This window comes from Osmia lignaria, unplaced genomic scaffold (genome assembly GCF_051020975.1).
Source record: "Osmia lignaria lignaria isolate PbOS001 unplaced genomic scaffold, iyOsmLign1 scaffold0002, whole genome shotgun sequence".
In the NCBI taxonomy this organism is placed as follows: Eukaryota; Metazoa; Arthropoda; class Insecta; order Hymenoptera; family Megachilidae; genus Osmia; species Osmia lignaria.
The window spans coordinates 402,625-423,637 of record NW_027478159.1 but is presented as its reverse complement, the minus strand read 5'-3'; positions in this window follow the sequence as shown (position 1 = coordinate 423,637).

Genomic DNA, 21,013 nt, shown 5'->3' with positions numbered 1-21,013 from the left:
TAAAAAGTAGGAAACTTAATTCTCTACAAAAAAGGTCTCTTAACATTTTGCCATAGCTCGCTTCGTTTCCGAGATATTTGCAGATTTAGCTCAAGGGAAGGGGCCTGACGGACATATTTCGAGATATTTCTTCTTCTTGTTGTTCTTCTTCTGCACAGCTAAGCTGGAAGTGGCATTTGCAGGTCGCAATAGTGCAGAGTTATCTCAAAGAAAGGGGCCACGGTGTTTCTGTATCTCTATTATGTTGGTGCGGCTTCGGAACTTTTAAATATCTTGATATATCTCGAGAACTACGCATCTGATCAAAAAATATCATAGAACATAAAAAGTGGGAAACTTAATTCTCTACAAAAAAGGTCTCTTAACATTTTGCCATAGCTCGCTTGGTTTCCGGGATATTTGCAGATTTATCTCAAGGGAAGGGGCCTGACGGACATATTTCGAGATATTTCTTCTTGTTGTTCTTCTTCTGCACAGCTAAACTGGAAGTGGCATTTCCAGCTCGCAATAGTGCAGAGTTATCTCAAAGAAAGGGGCCACGGTGTTTCTGTATCTCTATTATGTTGGTGCGGCTTCGGAACTTTTAAATATCTTGATATATCTCGAGAACTACCCATCTGATCGAAAAATATCATAGAACATAAAAAGTAGGAAACTTAATTCTCTACAAAAAAGGTCTCTTAACAGTTTGCCATAGCTCGCTTCGTTTCCGAGATATTTGCAGATTTATCTCAAGGGAAGGGGCCTGACGGACATATTTCGAAATATTTCTTCTTCTTGTTGTTCTTCTTCTGCACAGCTAAGCTGGAAGTGGCATTTGCAGCTCGCAATAGTGCAGAGTTATCTCAAAGAAAGGGGCCACGGTGTTTCTGTACCTCTATTATTTTGGTGCAGCTTCGGAACTTTTAAATATCTCGATATATCTCGAAAACTACGCTTCTGATCAAAAAATATCATAGAACATAATTCTCTACAAAAAAGGTCTCTTAACGTTTTGCCATAGCTCGCTTCGTTTCCGAGATATTTGCAGATTTATCTCAAGGGAAGGGTCCTGACGGACATATTTCGAGATATTTCTTCTTCTTGTTGTTCTTCTTCTGTACAGCTAAACTGGAAGTGGCGTTTCCAGCTCGCAATAGCGCAGAGTTATCTCAAAGAAAGGGGCCACGGTGTTTCTGTATCTCTATTATGTTGGTGCGGCTTCGGAACTTTTAAATATCTTGATATATCTCGAGAACTACGCATCTGATCAAAAAATATCATAGAACATAAAAAGTAGGAAACTTAATTGTCTACAAAAAAGGTCTCTCAACAGTTTGCCATAGCTCGCTTCGTTTCCGAGATATTTGCAGATTTATCTCAAGGGAAGGGGCCTGACGGACATATTTCGAAATATTTCTTCTTCTTGTTGTTCTTCTTCTGCACAGCTAAGCTGGAAGTGGCATTTGCAGCTCGCAATAGTGCAGAGTTATCTCAAAGAAAGGGGCCACGGTGTTTCTGTACCTCTATTATTTTGGTGCAGCTTCGGAACTTTTAAATATCTCGATATATCTCGAAAACTACGCTTCTGATCAAAAAATATCATAGAACATAATTCTCTACAAAAAAGGTCTCTTAACGTTTTGCCATAGCTCGCTTCGTTTCCGAGATATTTGCAGATTTATCTCAAGGGAAGGGTCCTGACGGACATATTTCGAGATATTTCTTCTTCTTGTTGTTCTTCTTCTGTACAGCTAAACTGGAAGTGGCGTTTCCAGCTCGCAATAGCGCAGAGTTATCTCAAAGAAAGGGGCCACGGTGTTTCTGTATCTCTATTATGTTGGTGCGGCTTCGGAACTTTTAAATATCTTGATATATCTCGAGAACTACGCATCTGATCAAAAAATATCATAGAACATAAAAAGTAGGAAACTTAATTCTCTACAAAAAAGGTATCTTAACATTTTGCCATAGCTCGCTTCGTTTCCGAGATATTTGCAGATTTATCTCAAGCAAAGGGGTCTGACGGACATATTTCGAGATATTTCTTCTTCTTGTTGTTCTTCTTCTGCACAGCTAAGCTCGAAGTGGTATTTGCAGCTCGCAATAGTGCAGCGTTATCTCAAAGAAAGGGGCCACGGTGTTTCTGTATCTCTATTATGTTGGTGCGGCTTCGGAACTTTTAAATATCTTGATATATCGGGAGAACTACGCATCTGATCGAAAAATATCATAGAACATAAAAAGTAGGAAACTTAATTCTCTACAAAAAAGGTCTCTTAACATTTTGCCATAGCTCGCTTCGTTTCCGAGATATTTGCAGATTTATCTCAAGGGAAGGGGCCTGACGGACATATTTCGAGATATTTCTTCTTCTTGTTGTTCTTCTTCTGCACGGCTAAGCTGGAAGCGGCATTTGCGGCTCGCACTAGTGCAGAGTTATCTCAAAGAAAGGGGCCACGGTGTTTCTGTATCTCTATTATGTTGGTGCGGCTTCGGATCTTTTAAATATCTCGATATATCTCGAGAACTACGCATCTGATCAAATAATATCATAGAACATAAAAAGTAGGAAACTTAATTCTCTACAAAAAAGGTCTCTTAACATTTTGCCATAGCTCGCTTCGTTTCCGAGATATTTGCAGATTTATCTCAAGGGAAGGGGCCTGACGGACATATTTCGAGATATTTCTTCTTCTTGTTGTTCTTCTTCTGCACAGCTAAACTGGAAGTGGCGTTTCCAGCTCGCAATAGCGCAGAGTTATCTCAAAGAAAGGGGCCACGGTGTTTCTGTATCTCTATTATGTTGGTGCGGCTTCGGAACTTTTAAATATCTTGATATATCTCGAGAACCACGCATCTGATCAAAAAATATCATAGAACATAAAAAGTAGGAAACTTAATTCTCTACAAAAAAGGTATCTTAACATTTTGCCATAGCTCGCTTCGTTTCCGAGATATTTGCAGATTTATCTCAAGGGAAGGGGCCTGACGGACATACTTCGAGATATTTCTTCTTCTTGTTGTTCTTCTTCTGCACAGCTAAGCTGGAAGTGGCATTTGCAGCTCGCAATAGTGCAGAGTTATCTCAAAGAAAGGGGCCACGGTGTTTCTGTATCTCTATTATGTTGGTGCGGCTTCGGAACTTTTAAATATCTTGATATATCTCGAGAACTACGCATCTGATCAAAAAATATCATACATCATAAAAAGTAGGAAACTTAATTCTCTACAAAAAAGGTCTATTAACATTTTGCCATAGCTCGCTTCGTTTCCGAGATATTTGCAGATTTATCTCAAGGGAAGGGGCCTGACGGACATATTTCGAGATATTTCTTCTTCTTGTTGTTCTTCTTCTGCACAGCTAAGCTGGAAGTGGCATTTGCAGCTCGCAATAGTGCAGAGTTATCTCAAAGAAGGTCGCCACGGTGTTTCTGTACCTCTATTATGTTGGTGCGGCTTCGGAACTTTTAAATATCTCGATATATCTCGAAAACTACGCTTCTGATCAAAAAATAACATAGAACATAAATTGTAGGAAACATAATTCTCTACAAAAAAGGTCTCTTAACATTTTGCCATAGCTCGTTTCGTTTCCGAGATATTTGCAGATATATCTCAAGGGAAAGGGCCTGACGGACATATTCCGAGATATTTCTTCTTCTTGTTGTTCTTCTTCTGCACAGCTAAACTGGAAGTGGCGTTTCCAGCTCGCAATAGCGCAGAGTTATCTCAAAGAAAGGGGCCACGGTGTTTCTGTATCTCTATTATGTTGGTGCGGCTTCGGAACTTTTAAAAATCTTGATATATCTCGAGAACCACGCATCTGATCAAAAAATATCATAGAACATAAAAAGTAGGAAACTTAATTCTCTACAAAAAAGGTATCTTAACATTTTGCCATAGCTCGCTTCGTTTCCGAGATATTTGCAGATTTATCTCAAGGGAAGGGGCCTGACGGACATACTTCGAGATATTTCTTCTTCTTGTTGTTCTTCTTCTGCACAGCTAAGCTGGAAGTGGCTTTTGCAGCTCGCAATAGTGCAGAGTTATCTCAAAGAAAGGGGCCACGGTGTTTCTGTATCTCTATTATCTTGGTGCGGCTTCGGAACTTTTAAATATCTTGATATATCTCGAGAACTACGCATCTGATCAAAAAATATCATACATCATAAAAAGTAGGAAACTTAATTCTCTACAAAAAAGGTCTATTAACATTTTGCCATAGCTCGCTTCGTTTCCGAGATATTTGCAGATTTATCTCAAGGGAAGAGGCTTGACGGACATATTTCGAGATATTTCTTCTTCTTGTTGTTCTTCTTCTGCACAGCTAAGCTGGAAGTGGCATTTGCAGCTCGCAATAGTGCAGAGTTATCTCAAAGAAAGGGGCCACGGTGTTTCTGTATCTCTATTATGTTGGTGCGGCTTCGGATCTTTTAAATATCTCGATATATCTCGAAAACTACGCTTCTGATCAAAAAATATCATAGAAAGTAAATTGTAGGAAACATAATTCTCTACAAAAAAGGTCTCTTAACATTTTGCCATAGCTCGCTTCGTTTCCGAGATATTTGCAGATTTATCTCCAGGGAAGGGGCCTGACGGACATATTTCGAGATATTTCTTCTTCTTGTTGTTCTTCTTCTGCACAGCTAAGCTCGAAGTGGCATTTGCAGCTCGCAATAGTGCAGCGTTATCTCAAAGAAACGGGCCACGGTGTTTCTGTATCTCTATTATGTTGGTGCGGCTTCGGAACTTTTAAATATCTTGATATATCGGGAGAACTACGCATCTGATCGAAAAATATCATAGAACATAAAAAGTAGGAAACTTAATTCTCTACAAAAAAGGTCTCTTAACATTTTGCCATAGCTCGCTTCGTTTCCGAGATATTTGCAGATTTATCTCAAGGGAAGGGGCCTGACGGACATACTTCGAGATATTTCTTCTTCTTGTTGTTCTTCTTCTGCACAGCTAAGCTGGAAGTGGCATTTGCAGCTCGCAATAGTGCAGAGTTATCTCAAAGAAAGGGGCCACGGTGTTTCTGTATCTCTATTATGTTGGTGCGGCTTCGGAACTTTTAAATATCTTGATATATCTCGAGAACTACGCATCTGATCAAAAAATATCATACATCATAAAAAGTAGGAAACTTAATTCTCTACAAAAAAGGTATCTTAACATTTTGCCATAGCTCGCTTCGTTTCCGAGATATTTGCAGATTTATCTTAAGGGAAGGGGCCTGACGGACATACTTCGAGATATTTCTTCTTCTTGTTGTTCTTCTTCTGCACAGCTAAGCTGGAAGTGGCATTTGCAGCTCGCAATAGTGCAGAGTTATCTCAAAGAAAGGGGCCACGGTGTTTCTGTATCTCTATTATGTTGGTGCGGCTTCGGAACTTTTAAATATCTTGATATATCTCGAGAACTACGCATCTGATCAAAAAATATCATACATCATAAAAAGTAGGAAACTTAATTCTCTACAAAAAAGGTCTATTAACATTTTGCCATAGCTCGCTTCGTTTCCGAGATATTTGCAGATTTATCTCAAGGGAAGAGGCTTGACGGACATATTTCGAGATATTTCTTCTTCTTGTTGTTCTTCTTCTGCACAGCTAAGCTGGAAGTGGCATTTGCAGCTCGCAATAGTGCAGAGTTATCTCAAAGAAAGGGGCCACGGTGTTTCTGTATCTCTATTATGTTGGTGCGGCTTCGGATCTTTTAAATATCTCGATATATCTCGAAAACTACGCTTCTGATCAAAAAATATCATAGAAAGTAAATTGTAGGAAACATAATTCACTACAAAAAAGGTCTCTTAACATTTTGCCATAGCTCGCTTCGTTTCCGAGATATTTGCAGATTTATCTCCAGGGAAGGGGCCTGACGGACATATTTCGAGATATTTCTTCTTCTTGTTGTTCTTCTTCTGCACAGCTAAGCTCGAAGTGGCATTTGCAGCTCGCAATAGTGCAGCGTTATCTCAAAGAAACGGGCCACGGTGTTTCTGTACCTCTATTATGTTGGTGCGGCTTCGGAACTTTTAAATATCTTGATATATCGGGAGAACTACGCATCTGATCGAAAAATATCATAGAACATAAAAAGTAGGAAACTTAATTCTCTACAAAAAAGGTCTCTTAACATTTTGCCATAGCACGCTTCGTTTCCGAGATATTTGCAGATTTATCTCAAGGGAAGGGGCCTGACGGACATATTTCGAGATATTTCTTCTTCTTGTTGTTCTTCTTCTGCACGGCTAAGCTGGAAGCGGCATTTGCGGCTCGCACTAGTGCAGAGTTATCTCAAAGAAAGGGGCCACGGTGTTTCTGTATCTCTATTATGTTGGTGCGGCTTCGGATCTTTTAAATATCTCGATATATCTCGAAAACTACGCTTCTGATCAAAAAATATCATAGAACATAAATTGTAGGAAACATAATTCTCTACAAAAAAGGTCTCTTAACATTTTGCCATAGCTCGCTTCGTTTCCGAGATATTTGCAGATTTATCTCAAGGGAAGGGGCCTGACGGACATATTTCGAGATATTTCTTCTTCTTGTTGTTCTTCTTCTGCACAGCTAAGCTGGAAGTGGCATTTGCAGCTCGCAATAGTGCAGAGTTATCTCAAAGAAAGGGGCCACGGTGTTTCTGTATCTCTATTATATTGGTGCGGCTTCGGAACTTTTAAATATCTTGATATATCTCGAGAACTACGCATCTGATCAAAAAATATCATAGAACATAAAAAGTAAGAAACTTAATTCTCTACAAAAATGGTATCTTAACATTTTGCCATAGCTCGCTTCGTTTCCGAGATATTTGCAGATTTATCTCAAGGGAAGGGGCTTGACGGACATATTTCGAGATATTTCTTCTTCTTGTTGTTCTTCTTCTGCACAGCTAAGCTGGAAGTGGCATTTGCAGCTCGCAATAGTGCAGAGTTATCTCCAAGAAAGGGGCCACGGTGTTTCTGTATCTCTATTATGTTGGTGCGGCTTCGGAACTTTAAAATATCTTGATACATCTCGAGAACTACGCATCTGATCAAAAAATATCATAGAACATAAAAAGTAGGAAACTTAATTCTCTACAAATAAAGTCTCTTAACATTTTGCCATAGCCCGCTTCGTTTCCGAGATATTTGCAGATTTATCTCAAGGGAAGGGGCCTGACGGACATATTTCGAGATATTTCTTCTTCTTGTTGTTCTTCTTCTGCACAGCTAAACTGGAAGTGGCGTTTCCAGCTCGCAATAGCGCAGAGTTATCTCAAAGAAAGGGGCCACGGTGTTTCTGTATCTCTATTATGTTGGTGCGGCTTCGGAACTTTTAAATATCTTGATATATCTCGAGAACTACGCATCTGATCAAAAAATATCAAAGAACATAAAAAGTAGGAAACTTAATTCTCTACAAAAAAGGTATCTTAACATTTTGCCATAGCTCGCTTCGTTTCCGAGATATTTGCAGATTTATCTCAAGGGAAAGGGCCTGACGGACATATTTCGAGATATTTCTTCTTCTTGTTGTTCTTCTTCTGCACAGCTAAGCTGGAAGTGGCATTTGCAGCTCGCAATAGTGCAGAGTTATCTCAAAGAAAGGGGCCACGGTGTTTCTGTATCTCTATTATGTTGGTGCGGCTTCGGAACTTTTAAATATCTTGATATATCTCGAGAACTACGCATCTGATCAAAAAATATCATAGAACATAAAAAGTAGGAAACTTAATTCTCTACAAAAAAGGTCTCTTAACATTTTGCCATAGCTCGCTTCGTTTCCGAGATATTTGCAGATTTATCTCAAGGGAAGGGGCCTGACGGACATATTTCGAGATGTTTCTTCTTCTTGTTGTTCTTCTTCTGCACAGCTAAGCTGGAAGTGGCATTTAACAGCTCGCAATAGTGCAGAGTTATCTCAAAGAAAGGGGCCACGGTGTTTCTGTATCTCTATTATGTTGGTGCGGCTTCGGAACTTTTAAATATCTTGATATATCTCGAGAACTACGCATCTGATCAAAAAATATCATAGAACATAAAAAGTAGGAAACTTAATTCTCTACAAATAAAGTCTCTTAACATTTTGCCATAGCCCGCTTCGTTTCCGAGATATTTGCAGATTTATCTCAAGGGAAGGGGCCTGACGGACATATTTCGAGATATTTCTTCTTCTTGTTGTTCTTCTTCTGCACAGCTAAACTGGAAGTGGCGTTTCCAGCTCGCAATAGCGCAGAGTTATCTCAAAGAAAGGGGCCACGGTGCTTCTGTATCTCTATTATGTTGGTGCGGCTTCGGAACTTTTAAATATCTTGATATATCTCGAGAACTACGCATCTGATCAAAAAATATCTAAGAACATAAAAAGTAGGAAACTTAATTCTCTACAAAAAAGGTATCTTAACATTTTGCCATAGCTCGCTTCGTTTCCGAGATATTTGCAGATTTATCTCAAGGGAAAGGGCCTGACGGACATATTTCGAGATATTTCTTCTTCTTGTTGTTCTTCTTCTGCACAGCTAAGCTGGAAGTGGCATTTGCAGCTCGCAATAGTGCAGAGTTATCTCAAAGAAAGGGGCCACGGTGTTTCTGTATCTCTATTATGTGGGTGCGGCTTCGGAACTTTTAAATATCTTGATATATCGGGAGAACTACGCATCTGATCGAAAAATATCATAGAACATAAAAAGTAGGAAACTTAATTCTCTACAAAAAAGGTCTCTTAACATTTTGCCATAGCTCGCTTCGTTTCCGAGATATTTGCAGATTTATCTCAAGGGAAGGGGCCTGACGGACATATTTCGAGATATTTCTTCTTCTTGTTGTTCTTCTTCTGCACAGCTAAGCTGGAAGTGGCATTTGCAGCTCGCAATAGTGCAGAGTTATCTCAAAGAACGGGGCCACGGTGTTTCTGTATCTCTAATATGTTGGTGCGGCTTCGGATCTTTTAAATATCTTGATACATCTCGAGAACTACGCATCTGATCAAAAAATATCATAGAACATAAAAAGTAGGAAACTTAATTCTCTACAAATAAAGTCTCTTAACATTTTGCCATAGCTCGCTTCGTTTCCGCGATATTTGCAGATTTATCTCAAGGGAAGGGGCCTGACGGACATATTTCGAGATATTTCTTCTTCTTGTTGTTCTTCTTCTGCACAGCTAAACTGGAAGTGGCGTTTCCAGCTCGCAATAGCGCAGAGTTATCTCAAAGAAAGGGGCCACGGTGTTTCTGTATCTCTATTATGTTGGTGCGGCTTCGGAACTTTTAAATATCTTGATATATCTCGAGAACTACGCATCTGATCAAAAAATATCATAGAACATAAAAAGTAAGAAACTTAATTCTCTACAAAAAAGGTATCTTAACATTTTGCCATAGCTCGCTTCGTTTCCGAGATATTTGCAGATTTATCTCAAGGGAAGGGGCTTGACGGACATATTTCGAGATATTTCTTCTTCTTGTTGTTCTTCTTCTGCACAGCTAAGCTGGAAGTGGCATTTGCAGCTCGTAATAGTGCAGAGTTATCTCCAAGAAAGGGGCCACGGTGTTTCTGTACCTCTATCATGTTGGTGCGGCTTCGGAACTTTTAAATATCTCGATATATCTCGAAAACTACGCTTCTGATCAGAAAATAACATAGAACATAAATTGTAGGAAACATAATTCTCTACAAAAAAGGTCTCTTAACATTTTGCCATAGCTCGTTTCGTTTCCGAGATATTTGCAGATATATCTCAAGGGAAGGGGCCTGACGGACATATTTCGAGATATTTCTTCTTCTTGTTGTTCTTCTTCTGCACAGCTAAACTGGAAGTGGCGTTTCCAGCTCGCAATAGCGCAGAGTTATCTCAAAGAAAGGGGCCACGGTGTTTCTGTATCTCTATTATGTTGGTGCGGCTTCGGAACTTTTAAATATCTTGATATATCTCGAGAACTACGCATCTGATCAAAAAATATCATAGAACATAAAAAGTAGGAAACTTAATTCTCTACAAAAAAGGTATCTTAACATTTTGCCATAGCTCGCTTCGTTTCCGAGATATTTGCAGATTTATCTCAAGGGAAGGGGCCTGACGGACATATTTCGAGATATTTCTTCTTCTTGTTGTTCTTCTTCTGCACAGCTAAGCTGGAAGTGGCATTTGCAGCTCGCAATAGTGCAGAGTTATCTCAAAGAAAGGGGCCACGGTGTTTCTGTATCTCTATTATGTTGGTGCGGCTTCGGAACTTTTAAATATCTTGATATATCTCGAGAACTACGCATCTGATCAAAAAATATCATAGATCATAAAAAGTAGGAAACTTAATTCTCTACAAAAAAGGTCTCTTAACATTTTGCCATAGCTCGCTTCGTTTCCGAGATATTTGCAGATTTATCTCAAGGGAAGGGGCCTGACGGACATATTTCGAGATATTTCTTCTTCTTGTTGTTCTTCTTCTGCACAGCTAAGCTGGAAGTGGCATTTGCAGCTCGCAATAGTGCAGAGTTATCTCAAAGAAAGGGGCCACGGTGTTTCTGTATCTCTATTATGTTGGTGCGGCTTCGGATCTTTTAAATATCTCGATATATCTCGAAAACTACGCTTCTGATCAAAAAATATCATAGAAAGTAAATTGTAGGAAACATAATTCTCTACAAAAAAGGTCTCTTAACATTTTGCCATAGCTCGCTTCGTTTCCGAGATATTTGCAGATTTATCTCCAGGGAAGGGGCCTGACGGACATATTTCGAGATATTTCTTCTTCTTGTTGTTCTTCTTCTGCACAGCTAAGCTCGAAGTGGCATTTGCAGCTCGCAATAGTGCAGCGTTATCTCAAAGAAACGGGCCACGGTGTTTCTGTATCTCTATTATGTTGGTGCGGCTTCGGAACTTTTAAATATCTTGATATATCGGGAGAACTACGCATCTGATCGAAAAATATCATAGAACATAAAAAGTAGGAAACTTAATTCTCTACAAAAAAGGTCTCTTAACATTTTGCCATAGCTCGCTTCGTTTCCGAGATATTTGCAGATTTATCTCAAGGGAAGGGGCCTGACGGACATACTTCGAGATATTTCTTCTTCTTGTTGTTCTTCTTCTGCACAGCTAAGCTGGAAGTGGCATTTGCAGCTCGCAATAGTGCAGAGTTATCTCAAAGAAAGGGGCCACGGTGTTTCTGTATCTCTATTATGTTGGTGCGGCTTCGGAACTTTTAAATATCTTGATATATCTCGAGAACTACGCATCTGATCAAAAAATATCATACATCATAAAAAGTAGGAAACTTAATTCTCTACAAAAAAGGTATCTTAACATTTTGCCATAGCTCGCTTCGTTTCCGAGATATTTGCAGATTTATCTTAAGGGAAGGGGCCTGACGGACATACTTCGAGATATTTCTTCTTCTTGTTGTTCTTCTTCTGCACAGCTAAGCTGGAAGTGGCATTTGCAGCTCGCAATAGTGCAGAGTTATCTCAAAGAAAGGGGCCACGGTGTTTCTGTATCTCTATTATGTTGGTGCGGCTTCGGAACTTTTAAATATCTTGATATATCTCGAGAACTACGCATCTGATCAAAAAATATCATACATCATAAAAAGTAGGAAACTTAATTCTCTACAAAAAAGGTCTATTAACATTTTGCCATAGCTCGCTTCGTTTCCGAGATATTTGCAGATTTATCTCAAGGGAAGAGGCTTGACGGACATATTTCGAGATATTTCTTCTTCTTGTTGTTCTTCTTCTGCACAGCTAAGCTGGAAGTGGCATTTGCAGCTCGCAATAGTGCAGAGTTATCTCAAAGAAAGGGGCCACGGTGTTTCTGTATCTCTATTATGTTGGTGCGGCTTCGGATCTTTTAAATATCTCGATATATCTCGAAAACTACGCTTCTGATCAAAAAATATCATAGAAAGTAAATTGTAGGAAACATAATTCACTACAAAAAAGGTCTCTTAACATTTTGCCATAGCTCGCTTCGTTTCCGAGATATTTGCAGATTTATCTCCAGGGAAGGGGCCTGACGGACATATTTCGAGATATTTCTTCTTCTTGTTGTTCTTCTTCTGCACAGCTAAGCTCGAAGTGGCATTTGCAGCTCGCAATAGTGCAGCGTTATCTCAAAGAAACGGGCCACGGTGTTTCTGTACCTCTATTATGTTGGTGCGGCTTCGGAACTTTTAAATATCTTGATATATCGGGAGAACTACGCATCTGATCGAAAAATATCATAGAACATAAAAAGTAGGAAACTTAATTCTCTACAAAAAAGGTCTCTTAACATTTTGCCATAGCACGCTTCGTTTCCGAGATATTTGCAGATTTATCTCAAGGGAAGGGGCCTGACGGACATATTTCGAGATATTTCTTCTTCTTGTTGTTCTTCTTCTGCACGGCTAAGCTGGAAGCGGCATTTGCGGCTCGCACTAGTGCAGAGTTATCTCAAAGAAAGGGGCCACGGTGTTTCTGTATCTCTATTATGTTGGTGCGGCTTCGGATCTTTTAAATATCTCGATATATCTCGAAAACTACGCTTCTGATCAAAAAATATCATAGAACATAAATTGTAGGAAACATAATTCTCTACAAAAAAGGTCTCTTAACATTTTGCCATAGCTCGCTTCGTTTCCGAGATATTTGCAGATTTATCTCAAGGGAAGGGGCCTGACGGACATATTTCGAGATATTTCTTCTTCTTGTTGTTCTTCTTCTGCACAGCTAAGCTGGAAGTGGCATTTGCAGCTCGCAATAGTGCAGAGTTATCTCAAAGAAAGGGGCCACGGTGTTTCTGTATCTCTATTATATTGGTGCGGCTTCGGAACTTTTAAATATCTTGATATATCTCGAGAACTACGCATCTGATCAAAAAATATCATAGAACATAAAAAGTAAGAAACTTAATTCTCTACAAAAATGGTATCTTAACATTTTGCCATAGCTCGCTTCGTTTCCGAGATATTTGCAGATTTATCTCAAGGGAAGGGGCTTGACGGACATATTTCGAGATATTTCTTCTTCTTGTTGTTCTTCTTCTGCACAGCTAAGCTGGAAGTGGCATTTGCAGCTCGCAATAGTGCAGAGTTATCTCCAAGAAAGGGGCCACGGTGTTTCTGTATCTCTATTATGTTGGTGCGGCTTCGGAACTTTAAAATATCTTGATACATCTCGAGAACTACGCATCTGATCAAAAAATATCATAGAACATAAAAAGTAGGAAACTTAATTCTCTACAAATAAAGTCTCTTAACATTTTGCCATAGCCCGCTTCGTTTCCGAGATATTTGCAGATTTATCTCAAGGGAAGGGGCCTGACGGACATATTTCGAGATATTTCTTCTTCTTGTTGTTCTTCTTCTGCACAGCTAAACTGGAAGTGGCGTTTCCAGCTCGCAATAGCGCAGAGTTATCTCAAAGAAAGGGGCCACGGTGTTTCTGTATCTCTATTATGTTGGTGCGGCTTCGGAACTTTTAAATATCTTGATATATCTCGAGAACTACGCATCTGATCAAAAAATATCAAAGAACATAAAAAGTAGGAAACTTAATTCTCTACAAAAAAGGTATCTTAACATTTTGCCATAGCTCGCTTCGTTTCCGAGATATTTGCAGATTTATCTCAAGGGAAAGGGCCTGACGGACATATTTCGAGATATTTCTTCTTCTTGTTGTTCTTCTTCTGCACAGCTAAGCTGGAAGTGGCATTTGCAGCTCGCAATAGTGCAGAGTTATCTCAAAGAAAGGGGCCACGGTGTTTCTGTATCTCTATTATGTTGGTGCGGCTTCGGAACTTTTAAATATCTTGATATATCTCGAGAACTACGCATCTGATCAAAAAATATCATAGAACATAAAAAGTAGGAAACTTAATTCTCTACAAAAAAGGTCTCTTAACATTTTGCCATAGCTCGCTTCGTTTCCGAGATATTTGCAGATTTATCTCAAGGGAAGGGGCCTGACGGACATATTTCGAGATGTTTCTTCTTCTTGTTGTTCTTCTTCTGCACAGCTAAGCTGGAAGTGGCATTTAACAGCTCGCAATAGTGCAGAGTTATCTCAAAGAAAGGGGCCACGGTGTTTCTGTATCTCTATTATGTTGGTGCGGCTTCGGAACTTTTAAATATCTTGATATATCTCGAGAACTACGCATCTGATCAAAAAATATCATAGAACATAAAAAGTAGGAAACTTAATTCTCTACAAATAAAGTCTCTTAACATTTTGCCATAGCCCGCTTCGTTTCCGAGATATTTGCAGATTTATCTCAAGGGAAGGGGCCTGACGGACATATTTCGAGATATTTCTTCTTCTTGTTGTTCTTCTTCTGCACAGCTAAACTGGAAGTGGCGTTTCCAGCTCGCAATAGCGCAGAGTTATCTCAAAGAAAGGGGCCACGGTGTTTCTGTATCTCTATTATGTTGGTGCGGCTTCGGAACTTTTAAATATCTTGATATATCTCGAGAACTACGCATCTGATCAAAAAATATCTAAGAACATAAAAAGTAGGAAACTTAATTCTCTACAAAAAAGGTATCTTAACATTTTGCCATAGCTCGCTTCGTTTCCGAGATATTTGCAGATTTATCTCAAGGGAAAGGGCCTGACGGACATATTTCGAGATATTTCTTCTTCTTGTTGTTCTTCTTCTGCACAGCTAAGCTGGAAGTGGCATTTGCAGCTCGCAATAGTGCAGAGTTATCTCAAAGAAAGGGGCCACGGTGTTTCTGTATCTCTATTATGTTGGTGCGGCTTCGGAACTTTTAAATATCTTGATATATCGGGAGAACTACGCATCTGATCGAAAAATATCATAGAACATAAAAAGTAGGAAACTTAATTCTCTACAAAAAAGGTCTCTTAACATTTTGCCATAGCTCGCTTCGTTTCCGAGATATTTGCAGATTTATCTCAAGGGAAGGGGCCTGACGGACATATTTCGAGATATTTCTTCTTCTTGTTGTTCTTCTTCTGCACAGCTAAGCTGGAAGTGGCATTTGCAGCTCGCAATAGTGCAGAGTTATCTCAAAGAACGGGGCCACGGTGTTTCTGTATCTCTAATATGTTGGTGCGGCTTCGGATCTTTTAAATATCTTGATACATCTCGAGAACTACGCATCTGATCAAAAAATATCATAGAACATAAAAAGTAGGAAACTTAATTCTCTACAAATAAAGTCTCTTAACATTTTGCCATAGCTCGCTTCGTTTCCGCGATATTTGCAGATTTATCTCAAGGGAAGGGGCCTGACGGACATATTTCGAGATATTTCTTCTTCTTGTTGTTCTTCTTCTGCACAGCTAAACTGGAAGTGGCGTTTCCAGCTCGCAATAGCGCAGAGTTATCTCAAAGAAAGGGGCCACGGTGTTTCTGTATCTCTATTATGTTGGTGCGGCTTCGGAACTTTTAAATATCTTGATATATCTCGAGAACTACGCATCTGATCAAAAAATATCATAGAACATAAAAAGTAAGAAACTTAATTCTCTACAAAAAAGGTATCTTAACATTTTGCCATAGCTCGCTTCGTTTCCGAGATATTTGCAGATTTATCTCAAGGGAAGGGGCTTGACGGACATATTTCGAGATATTTCTTCTTCTTGTTGTTCTTCTTCTGCACAGCTAAGCTGGAAGTGGCATTTGCAGCTCGCAATAGTGCAGAGTTATCTCAAAGAAAGGGGCCACGGTGTTTCTGTATCTCTATTATGTTGGTGCGGCTTCGGAACTTTTAAATATCTTGATATATCTCGAGAACTACGCATCTGATCAAAAAATATCATAGATCATAAAAAGTAGGAAACTTAATTCTCTACAAAAAAGGTCTCTTAACATTTTGCCATAGCTCGCTTCGTTTCCGAGATATTTGCAGATTTATCTCAAGGGAAGGGGCCTGACGGACATATTTCGAGATATTTCTTCTTCTTGTTGTTCTTCTTCTGCACAGCTAAGCTGGAAGTGGCATTTGCAGCTCGCAATAGTGCAGCGTTATCTCAAAGAAAGGGGCCACGGTGTTTCTGTATCTCTGTTATGTTGGTGCGGCTTCGGAACTTTTAAATATCTTGATATATCGGGAGAACTACGCATCTGATCGAAAAATATCATAGAACATAAAAAGTAGGAAACTTAATTCTCTACAAAAAAGGTCTCTTAACATTTTGCCATAGCTCGCTTCCTTTCCGAGATATTTGCAGATTTATCTCAAGGGAAGGGGCCTGACGGACATATTTCGAGATATTTCTTCTTCTTGTTGTTCTTCTTCTGCACGGCTAAGCTGGAAGCGGCATTTGCGGCTCGCACTAGTGCAGAGTTATCTCAAAGAAAGGGGCCACGGTGTTTCTGTATCTCTATTATGTTGGTGCGGCTTCGGATCTTTTAAATATCTCGATATATCTCGAAAACTACGCTTCTGATCAAAAAATATCATAGAACATAAATTGTAGGAAACATAATTCTCTACAAAAAAGGTCTCTTAACATTTTGCCATAGCTCGCTTCGTTTCCGAGATATTTGCAGATTTATCTCAAGGGAAGGGGCTTGACGGACATATTTCGAGATATTTCTTCTTCTTGTTGTTCTTCTTCTGCACAGCTAAGCTGGAAGTGGCATTTGCAGCTCGCAATAGTGCAGAGTTATCTCAAAGAAAGGGGCCACGGTGTTTCTGTATCTCTATTATGTTGGTGCGGCTTCGGATCTTTTAAATATCTCGATATATCTCGAAAACTACGCTTCTGATCAAAAAATATCATAGAACGTAAATTGTAGGAAACATAATTCTCTACAAAAAAGGTCTCTTAACATTTTGCCATAGCTCGTTTCGTTTCCGAGATATTTGCAGATATATCTCAAGGGAAGGGGCCTGACGGACATATTTCGAGATATTTCTTCTTCTTGTTGTTCTTCTTCTGCCCAGCTAAACTGGAAGTGGCATTTCCAGCTCACAATAGCGCAGAGTTATCTCAAAGAAAGGGGCCACGGTGTTTCTGTATCTGTATTATGTTGGTGCGGCTTCGGAACTTTTAAATATCTTGATACATCTCGAGAACTACGCATCTGATCAAAAAATATCATAGAACATAAAAAGTAGGAAACTTAATTCTCTACAAAAAAGGTCTCTTAACATTTTGCCATAGCTCGCTTCGTTTCCGAGATATTTGCAGATTTATCTCAAGGGAAGGGGCCTGACGGACATATTTCGAGATATTTCTTCTTCTTGTTGTTCTTCTTCTGCGCAGCTAAGCTGGACGTGGCATTTACAGCTCGCAATAGTGCAGAGTTATCTCGAAGAAAGGGGCCACGGTGTTTCTGTATCTCTATTATGTTGGTGCGGCTTCGGAACTTTTAAATATCTCGATATATCTCGAAAACTACGCTTCTGATCAAAAAATATCATAGAACATAAATTGTAGGAAACATAATTCTCTACAAAAAAGGTCTCTTAACATTTTGCCATAGCTCGCTTCGTTTCCGAGATATTTGCAGATTTATCTCAAGGGAAGGGGTCTGACGGACATAATTCGAGATATTTCTTCTTCTTGTTGTTCTTCTTCTGCACAGCTAAGCTGGAAGCGGCATTTGCGGCTCGCACTAGTGCAGAGTTATCTCAAAGAAAGGGGCCACGGTGTTTCTGTATCTCTATTATGTTGGTGCGGCTTCGGATCTTTTAAATATCTCGATATATCTCGAAAACTACGCTTCTGATCAAAAAATATCATAGAACATGAATTGTAGGAAACATAATTCTCTACAAAAAAGGTCTCTTAACATTTTGCCATAGCTCGCTTCGTTTCCGAGATATTTGCAGATTTATCTCAAGGGAAGGGGCCTGACGGACATATTTCGAGATATTTCTTCTTCTTGTTGTTCTTCTTCTGCACAGCTAAGCTGGAAGTGGCATTTGCAGCTCGCAATAGTGCAGAGTTATCTCAAAGAAAGGGGCCACGGTGTTTCTGTACCTCTATTATGTTGGTGCGGCTTCGGAACTTTTAAATATCTCGATATATCTCGAAAACTACGCTTCTGATCAAAAAATAACATAGAACATAAATTGTAGGAAACATAATTCTCTACAAAAAAGGTCTCTTAACATTTTGCCATAGCTCGTTTCGTTTCCGAGATATTTGCTGATATATCTCAAGGGAAAAGGCCTGACGGACATATTTCGAGATATTTCTTCTTCTTGTTGTTCTTCTTCTGCACAGCTAAACTGGAAGTAGCATTTCCAGCTCGCAATAGCGCAGAGTTACCTCAAAGAAAGGGGCCACGGTGTTTCTGTATCTCTATTATGTTGGTGCGGCTCCGGAACTTTTAAATATCTTGATACATCTCGAGAACTACGCATCTGATCAAAAAATATCATAGAACGTAAAAAGTAGGAAACTTAATTCTCTACAAAAAAGGTCTCTTAACATTTTGCCATAGCTCGCTTCGTTTCCGAGATATTTGCAGATTTATCTCGAGGGAAGGGGCCTGACGGACATATTTCGAGATATTTCTTCTTCTTGTTGTTCTTCTTCTGCACAGCTAAGCTGGAAGCGGCATTTGCGGCTCGCACTAGTGCAGAGTTATCTCAAAGAAAGGAGCCACGGTGTTTCTGTATCTCTATTATGTTGGTGCGGCTTCGGATCTTTTAAATATCTCGATATATCTCGAAAACTACGCTTCTGATCAAAAAATATCATAGAACATAAATTGTAGGAAACATAATTCTCTACAAAAAAGGTCTCTTAACATTTTGCCATTGCTCGTTTCGTTTCCGAGATATTTGCAGATATATCTCAAGGGAAGGGGCCTGACGGACATATTTCGAGATATTTCTTCTTCTTGTTGTTCTTCTTCTGCACAGCTAAGCTGGAAGTGGCATTTGCAGCTCGCAATAGTGCAGAGTTATCTCAAAGAAAGGGGCCACGGTGTTTCTGTATCTCTATTATGTTGGTGCGGCTTCGGAACTTTTAAATATCTCGATATATCTCGAAAACTACGCTTCTGATCAAAAAATATCATAGAACATAAATTGTAGCAAACATAATTCTCTACAAAAAAGGTCTCTTAACGTTTTGCCATAGCTCGCTTCGTTTCCGAGATATTTGCAGATTTATCTCAAGGGAAGGGGCCTGACGGACATATTCCGAGATATTTCTTCTTCTTGTTGTTCCTCTTCTGCACAGCTAAGCTGGAAGTGGCATTTGCAGCTCGCAATAGTGCAGAGTTATCTCAAAGAAAGAGGCCACGGTGTTTCTGTACCTGTATTATGTTGGTGCAGCTTCGGAACTTTTAAATATCTTGATATATCTCGAGAACTACGCATCTGATCAAAAAATATCATAGAACATAAAAAGTAGGAAACTTAATTCTCTACAAAAAAAGTCTCTTAACATTTTGCCATAGCTCGCTTCGTTTCCGAGATATTTGCAGATTTATCTCAAGGGAAGGGGCCTGACGGACATATTTCGAGATATTTCTTCTTCTTGTTGTTCTTCTTCTGCACAGCTAAGCTGGAAGTGGCATTTGCAGCTCGCAATAGTGCAGAGTTATCTCAAAGAAAGGGGCCACGGTGTTTCTGTATCTCTATTATGTTGGTGCGGCTTCGGAACTTTTAAATATCTTGATATATCTCGAGAACTACGCATCTGATCAAAAAATATCATAGAACGTAAAAAGTAGGAAACTTAATTCTCTACAAAAAAGGTCTCTTAACATTTTGCCATAGCTCGCTTCGTTTCCGAGATATTTGCAGATTTATCTCGAGGGAAGGGGCCTGACGGACATATTTCGAGATATTTCTTCTTCTTGTTGTTCTTCTTCTGCACAGCTAAGCTGGAAGCGGCATTTGCGGCTCGCACTAGTGCAGAGTTATCTCAAAGAAAGGAGCCACGGTGTTTCTGTATCTCTATTATGTTGGTGCGGCTTCGGATCTTTTAAATATCTCGATATATCTCGAAAACTACGCTTCTGATCAAAAAATATCATAGAACATAAATTGTAGGAAACATAATTCTCTACAAAAAAGCTCTCTTAACATTTTGATATTGCTCGTTTCGTTTCCGAGATATTTGCAGATTTATCTCAAGGGAAGGGGCCTGACGGACATATTCCGAGATATTTCTTCTTCTTGTTGTTCCTCTTCTGCACAGCTAAGCTGGAAGTGGCATTTGCAGCTCGCAATAGTGCAGAGTTATCGCAAAGAAAGAGGCCACGGTGTTTCTGTATCTCTATTATGTTGGTGCGGCTTCGGAACTTTTAAATATCTGGATATATCTCGAGAACTACGCATCTGATCAAAAAATATCATAGAACATAAAAAGTAGGAAACCTAATTTTCTACAAAAAAGGTCTCTTAACATTTTGCCGTAGCTCGCTTCGTTTCCGAGATATTTGCAGATTTATCTCAAGGGAAGGGGCCTGACGGACATATTTCGAGATATTTCTTCTTCTTGTTGTTCTTCTTCTGCACAGCTAAGCTGGAAGTGGCATTTGCAGCTCGCAATAGTGCAGAGTTACCTCAAAGAAAGGGGCCACGGCGTTTCTGTATCTCTATTATGTTGGTGCGGCTTCGGAACTTTTAAATATCTGGATATATCTCGAGAACTACGCATCCGATCAAAAAATATCATAGAACATAAAAAGTAGGAAACTTAATTCTCTACAAAAAAGGTCTCTTAACATTTTGCCATAGCTCGCTTCGTTTCCGAGATATTTGCAGATTTATCTCAAGGGAAGGGGCCTAACGGACATATTTCGAGATATTTCTTCTTCTTGTTCTTCTTCTGCACAGCTAAGCTGGAAGTGGCATTTGCAGCTCGCAATAGTGCAGAGATATCTCAAAGAAAGGGGCCACGGTGTTTCTGTATCTCTATTATCTTGGTGCGGCTTCGGAAATTTTAAATATCTTGATATATCTCGAGAACTACGCATCTGATGAAAAAATATCATAGAACCTAAGAACTAGGAAACTGAATTCCCTACGAAAAAGGTCTCTTAACATTTTGCCATAGCTCGCTTCGTTTCCGAGATATTTGCAGATTTATCTCAAGGGAAGGGGCCTGACGGACATATTT